The sequence below is a fragment of the Tupaia chinensis genome, unplaced genomic scaffold (assembly GCF_000334495.1).
Source record: "Tupaia chinensis unplaced genomic scaffold, TupChi_1.0 Scaffold000591_1, whole genome shotgun sequence".
NCBI classification, from domain to species: Eukaryota; Metazoa; Chordata; class Mammalia; order Scandentia; family Tupaiidae; genus Tupaia; species Tupaia belangeri.
The window spans coordinates 46382-53491 of NW_006160107.1; the positions used below are offsets into that span (position 1 = coordinate 46382).

The window sequence follows — 7110 nt, forward strand, 5'->3', positions numbered from 1 at the left end:
AGGAGAATGGAGGAGACGGGATTGCGGCGTGACCATCCCCCCTGGGGGGTGATTTCTCACTTTCTGTCTCTCTGTCTCTCTCTGTCTGTCTGGTGAGCGCACGTGCCCTATAGCAAAAACCTCTCCAAAAACAAAACAAAACAACAAAAAACAAACAAACAAACAAACAAAACAAAGAAAGGTATTACCTTGTGGATAAAGACATAGAAAGACTGAAAATGAAGGGCTGGAAATAGGTATTCATGTGAATGGAAATCAAAGGCGGGTTGGAGTCATGATACTGATTTCAGACAAAATATGCTTTAAGACAAAAATGGTAAAATGAGACAAAGAAGGACATTATATAGCAGTCAAAGGGCTTATTTATCAAAAAGGCATAACACTTATAACTATCTATGCACCCAAATCAGGAGCACCGAAATATATGAAGGAAAGACTGCTACAGCTAAAAGAGATAGGTTGCAAGACTATAATTGTTGGGGGTTGCAACACCCCATTATCTCCTTTAGACAAAGCTTATAGATAAGAAAAATAAAAAAGCTGAGAAAGTTAGGACCTAAACAATGCTATAAATCAAATGGACTTGACAGACAGCTATAGAATTTTTCACCTTAAGACCATAAAATATACATTTTTCTCACCCCCTCATGGAACCTTTTCAAAGATTGACTATATAATGGGACACAAATCAAGCCTTTACAGATTCAAAGTCATAGAAACTATATCCACCATCTTCTCTGATCATTATGGAATTAAACTTGATATTAATTTCAGAAAAAATCTTCAAATATACACAAACATATGGAAACTAAACAACCTACTTCTGAATGACTTCTCAACTACTGAAGAAATTAAGTCTGAAATGAAAACATTTATGAAAACAAATGATAATGAGTACATGAGTTTCCATGATCTCTGGGACATTACAAAATAAGTCATAAGAGGGAAATTCATAACAATTAGTGTGCATAAGAAAAAGATGGAAAGGTGGCAAATAGTCCACCTGACATCATGCCTCAGGGAATTGGAAAAGCAACAATAAAAATGCCAGAAGAAAAGAAATAATGAAGATGTGAGGAGAAATAAATGACATAGAAAATAAAAGAACTACACAGAAAATAAATGAAATCAAAAGCTGGTTCTTTGAAAAGTTTAACAAGATCAACGCACCATCAACTATACTGATTAAGAAGAAGAAAAAGGGACCAGCAGGACGCATAATGACTATAAAGCTATGTCACTGGACTCCTATGTAGTCAACAACAGTTTGAGTCCCAGATTCAGCGGCTGAAACTCACCTAGGTGGATGTGCATGCGTGCCCAAGATCCCAAGAGAAGTATGGAGGAGAAGGCATTGCAGGAGAAGGTATTGCAGTGTGGCCATCCCCCTGAGGGGTGATTTCTCATTTTCTGTCTCTCTGTCTCTCTCTGTCTTTATGGTGAGTGCATGCATCCTATAGAAAACAAACACAAACAAAAAAAAAACCTCTCAGAGAAAAGAAGAAGAAAGAAACCAGATAAATCAAATATGCATTATTTGGCAATATTACAACAGACACAATAGAAATACAAAATATCATTAGAGGATGCTATGAACAACTATATTCCAACAAATGAGAGAACATGGAAGAGATGGACAAATTCCTTCATGTATATAACCTACCAAGATTGAATCAGGAGGACATAGAAAGCCTGGATAGATCAATAACAAGCCATGAGATTGAATCAATAAAAATAACCTCCCAACAAAGTAAAGCCCAGGTCCTCATGGCTTTATTTCTCAATTCTACAAAATAGTTAAAAAAGAGTTAACTTCCATTCTACTGAAATTATTTCTCAAGATCCAAAATGAAGGAAACCTACCAAATTTATTTTATGAAGTCTCTATCATCCTCCTTCCAAAAACAGATAAAGACTTGACAAAAAATGAAAAGTGCAGACAAATATCTCTGATGAAGAAAGACACAAAAATTACCAGTAAGATACTAGCAAATTGTATCTAACAAAACAAAAAAAAGATTATTCATCATGATCAACTGGGCTTTATTCCAGGGAAACAGTGATGATTCAATGCTGGAGGCCTGCTCCAGCCGGGGTGGGTTGAAGCTCATACACAGGAAGGCAACACAGGCGAGGAATAATCAGACTGAGACCTCAGTGCTCTTTAGCATGTTCTCAGCCAACTACAGTCAGAGCCAGCTCAAGACTGCAGCACCAGTGGCTATCAAACATACATATTTATTGAGGGATGTTTTATAGAAGTAGTAGGGGTGAGGGGGGAAGACTAAGAAACAGGCTATACAAAGTATGGAAATGATAATCATAAAACATGATGCACCATTCTGTTTGATCAGGTGAAGCCAAACACAGTCCTTAGAACAAAGGAGTCCATTTGTCTGGTGCATTTCTTCTTAGATCTTGATTATCAGGAAGTGTCTTTTGAAGAGGGGGCTTGTAGGAAGCTTGATAATTTCAGTCCCAGGCCAGTTTAATAACTTCAATCCTGGGCCGGGGCGGCAGCATTGCCAGTTACAAAGACCTAGATAGAGATCTTGTCTTGTTAAGTAAAGACACGGTTAATATATACTAAAGTGAAATATCTATATTGCTTTTGGAGTAATTTACAGCTAAGGGGGTGAGCCTATTGCCTACGTGGGAAAAGAATGTGGTCTTATGAGCAGCTTAATGACTGACCTAAAGTTACTGTGTACTTGGGACCCTCTATGTGCTGTTCTATACAATGGCTGTGGCTTGGGGAACAGCGATCTTCCCTTGTCCTGAGATCAAAGGTGGCTCATGGTCTTTGTATGGGGTATCAGTGCCTAGCGGGTGAGTCCCTAAGCCTCCCCCAGCTACTGAGGTCGTTTCACCAATTTAGTAGCTTTCCATTAACTCAAACTTTTCTAATGTTATATATGTAATCCCCAGTAGGAGAGGTGAATACACCATTCTTTATTGACATTTTCCAGGCAGGTGGAGTGAGTCTCAGGAGAAAATTCCCATTTGCTGCCACATTAGGGATCCACATTCCTTCAGGGTTATTGTAAAAGTTACAGGAAGACTGGGGGTGTTATTTTGCCCTTATGGGGTACTGTCAGTAAAGCTCATGGCAGAGAAATTGAGTGCAGGCTAGTATAGCAACACAGTGGAGAATTGGAACTCATAAACTGCTGACCTTGCTAACAGTTCTCCTCAGCCCAGTCCTTGCTTTTAGGCATGAGGGGCAGCTCCTTTAAATTCAGCCTATGTTGGCCGCATGGTCCCAACAATTCAACATATGCAAAAACATAAACATTATACATCACATCATCAGGAAGAAAGACAAAACATGATTATTTCAAATGATGCAGAGAAAGCATTTGACAAAATACAGCATCCTGTCATGATTATGGTTCTTAGCAATACTGGCATAGAAGGGTCATTTCTCAACACAATAAAAGCCATATATGAAAAGCCTATAGCTAACATTATACTGAATGGGGAAATTCTTAAAAGGTTTCCACTAAAAACTGATACTAGACAAGACTGCCCACTCTCCCCACTTCCTTTTCAATATAGTACTAGAAGTCTTAGTCAGTGCAATTAGAAAAGAAAATAAGATAAAAGGCATTCAAATAGGCAAAGAACAGTTGAAAGTATCTTTATTTGCAGATGACATGGTGGTATACTTAGAAGACCCAAAGGTTTCCATGAAGAAAGTTCTCAAAGTAATATATGAATAATAAATGTAATAAAGTGCCAGTACACAAGATTAACATCCAGAAATCTAAAGCATTTATATACGTGAACAACAAGTTTACTGAGGTAAAAGTGAAGAAAGGAATCCCTTTTATCATAGCCATAAAATGTATAAGATACCGACCGCATCTCTTCCTCTGCCAGGTGACAGGGGCTTCCCCTCCTCGCCCAAGTCCTACCGCACTCTGGCCTGCGGCCGCCATGCAGTTTATGTTGCTTTTTAGTTGTCAGGGAAAGCTTCGACTACAGAAATGATATACTAGTCTGTATTTTTGCTGTGCTATCAAGAATCAGGACAATGAACTAATTACCCTGGAAATAATTCATCGTTGTGTGGAATTACTTGACAAGTATTTTGGCAGTGTGTGTGAACTTGATATCATCTTTAATTTTGAGAAGGCTTATTTTATTCTATTTTATTCTCGATGAGTTTCTTGTGGGAGGGGAAGTTCAGGAAACATCCAAGAAAAATGGCCTTAAAGCAATTGAGCAGGCCTATCTACTGCTGGAGGAAGCTGAAACCCCATGTAGTGTTCTTGAAGAAACTGAACTGACATAACTCTTCTCTCTTGCTAGTGACTTCTTGTGGCATTTCACACACCGTAGATGATCACTGCCTTCATGTCCATGTTAGCTAATGGTGTAAGATGATGTCTTGTCAGTATTACTGCTTTGCTAAACTGCTTCTTTCAGGCCTACAGGATTTTTTTTTTTGGGGGGGAGGAACTTTGGTAAATTACATGATAAATTAAGGGATTTAAATATGAATTAGAATGAAGAGAAAAAGATACCTTTTACAAGTATTTTTCAATTTATAAGTGAGTTTCTCTTAATCTGATTATGTGCATATTTGAAAATTATCCATCTATATACATGTGAAATCAATCAGGCAGTATGCATTTATTAATTACTGTTATTTGAATTATAAAGTGAAACCTGATTTTATGAATCCAAAAACTAATGCAACATTTCAGTATACATAAGGATAAAGGGAATTGACGCTTACCAAATGAAGGAAAATTAATCTGTGTTGAAACTTAAAAAGAAAAAAACTATACCAAAGACCCCTATTGGAAACTACATATCTTAAAACAAAGGGAATATAGCTTATTTTAAATAACTAAATTTGAATGCTGCTGTCTTACACTCAAAAGTATTCCTTAAGCATTTTGAACCTGGGTTGAACACATTGTTCATGTGAGTGAGCACATTCATTTTCAAGGCCAAGGCACATTTGACTCCTGAGATGAATTTCTTGTGGACATAATCATTTACCTAAGTTGGATTGTTTTTGATGCCCCAAAATAAAGCGAAAATCTTAGTTTACCAGGAATTCATCATAACAGTATCTTACAGAAAACGTGTTGCTCTCTTCACAGTGTTGTGTAAAGTCATTGTTTAAAGCACGAATGTTCCCTCTGGGGTGCTTATTAAAGCCACATTCATTTTTGCTTCCCTCCACTTAGAAGTGCTGCAGACTTTATAGCAGCTTCCTTTCCTTCCATGGCACTGCCTAGTTATCAGAAGTCTTATAAAAGTTTTAAGAAAGAACACCTTTCATATAAACAAGGGAGACTTCAATGAGGTAAAATGGCATTAGTTGGCCCTATATTTTTTTAAACCTCTATAAACGCTCAGCCTCTCTTTTATACATATTTACATGTATCTAAATGTGTCTTCACGGTTTACACTCTCACTTGTATGTGCCAGATTAAGCTTTGTTGTGATTGTGACCAACATTCAGGCCACGTGAGCACTGTCTTATTACATTGCCAATTAGTGTAATAAATGTTCAATGTACAAACACTGTAGTGTGTTTTCATCTCTCTTTTCAAAAGTTTGTCAAACTATGGAAAACTGCTGAAGGAAGAATTTTTTTCAGTACAGTGAAAAATCACCCTCCATTTGAATGTGGTGGTGGTTATAAGCACACAAGATAAATGGCAGAAGATGTAAGGAGTCTTCATGTACTTTAAGTTCATTAAAACATAACAGATTCTATGCTGTCCAGAGCTTATTTACACATTTATCTCCAACCAATAAATGATTTTAAAACCTTGAAAAAATGTATAACATATCTAGGGATAAACCTAAGTAAGAAAGGCAAAGACATTTACAAAGAAAACTATGAAAATCTTTTTTAAAAGATATTGAAAGAGACACCAAAAAATTGAAGGACTTCACATGCTCCTGGGGACTGGAAGAATTAATATAATCAAAATAGCAATTCTACACAAATTATAAAACTACTGCTTGAAAACACTGGGGCAACTCTGGGAGACATTGTGGTAGGCAAAAACTTCCTAAATAGTATTCCCAAAGCACAGGCTATAGGGGACCAGCAGTTAGCGTAATGGCTATGTCGCTGGACTCCCACGTAGTCAACAGCGGTTCACGTCCTGGACCTGGTGGCTTAAAACTCACGCCGGGCACGTGTGTGTGCGTGCCCAAGATCCCGAGAGGAGAATGGAGGAGAAGGTATTGCAGCATGACCATCCCCCCTGGGGGGTGATTTCTTGCTTTCTGTCTCTCTGTCTCTCTCTATCTGTCTGGCGAGTGCACGTGCCCTATATTGAAAAAACTCTCAAAAAAAAAAAAAGCACAGGCTATAATCCCCAAAATAGACGAGTAGGATTACATCAGATTAAGAAGTTTCTACCCTGCAAAGGACACAGTATGTAATGTGAATTGACAGCCCTTGGAATCGGAGAATCATTTTTATAGAAAGACTTATTATTTCTCTATTGCTAACATTTGTGGGTTTTTTTCCCAGTTTTTTTTTTTTTTTTTTTAAATACAAACACAAAGAGGCTTCTAAAAGTTTGTAAGGGCCATTAGGTGGTGGCTAAGGCACTGGATCCCACATAGCTGACCGTGATTTGAATCTCGGACCTGTTGGCTTGAAAAACATGCAGAGCATGTGTGCATGCATGCCCAAAATCCCAAGAGGAGAATAGAGAAGAAGGGATTGTGATATGGCCATCCTTCCTGGGGAAGGGAGGTGATATCTCACTTTCTCTCTCGCTCTTTCTTTCTATCTCTGGTGAGCCCTCTCACCCTGTGGCATGCACTCGTCCTCCAGCGTCTCTGGCTCCCTGCAGCAGGAAACCAAATACGTTTTGCCCACATTGGAGAAAGAGTTATTTTTGGCAGAGCATAGTGACCTTGAAGAAGGTGGACTAGATCTGACTGTGTCATTAAAACCAGTTAGTTTCTATATATCAGATAAAAAGGAAATGCTTCAGCAGCACTTCTGCATTACAGGAGAGAGGAAGTTACAGAAGATGCTTCCTGATGTGTTAAAGAACTGTTCATTAGGGAACCAGCAGTTAGCGTAATGGCTATGTCGCTGGCATCCCCCATAGTTGACCG

General features: G+C 38.2%; 1 pseudogene; it reads left to right on the top strand.

The window, feature by feature from the left end:
* Window positions 1-6803: 6803 nt before the first annotated feature.
* The window catches only part of LOC102485086 (caspase activity and apoptosis inhibitor 1-like), a 1337-nt pseudogene continuing 1030 nt past the window's right edge, over window positions 6804-7110 (top strand).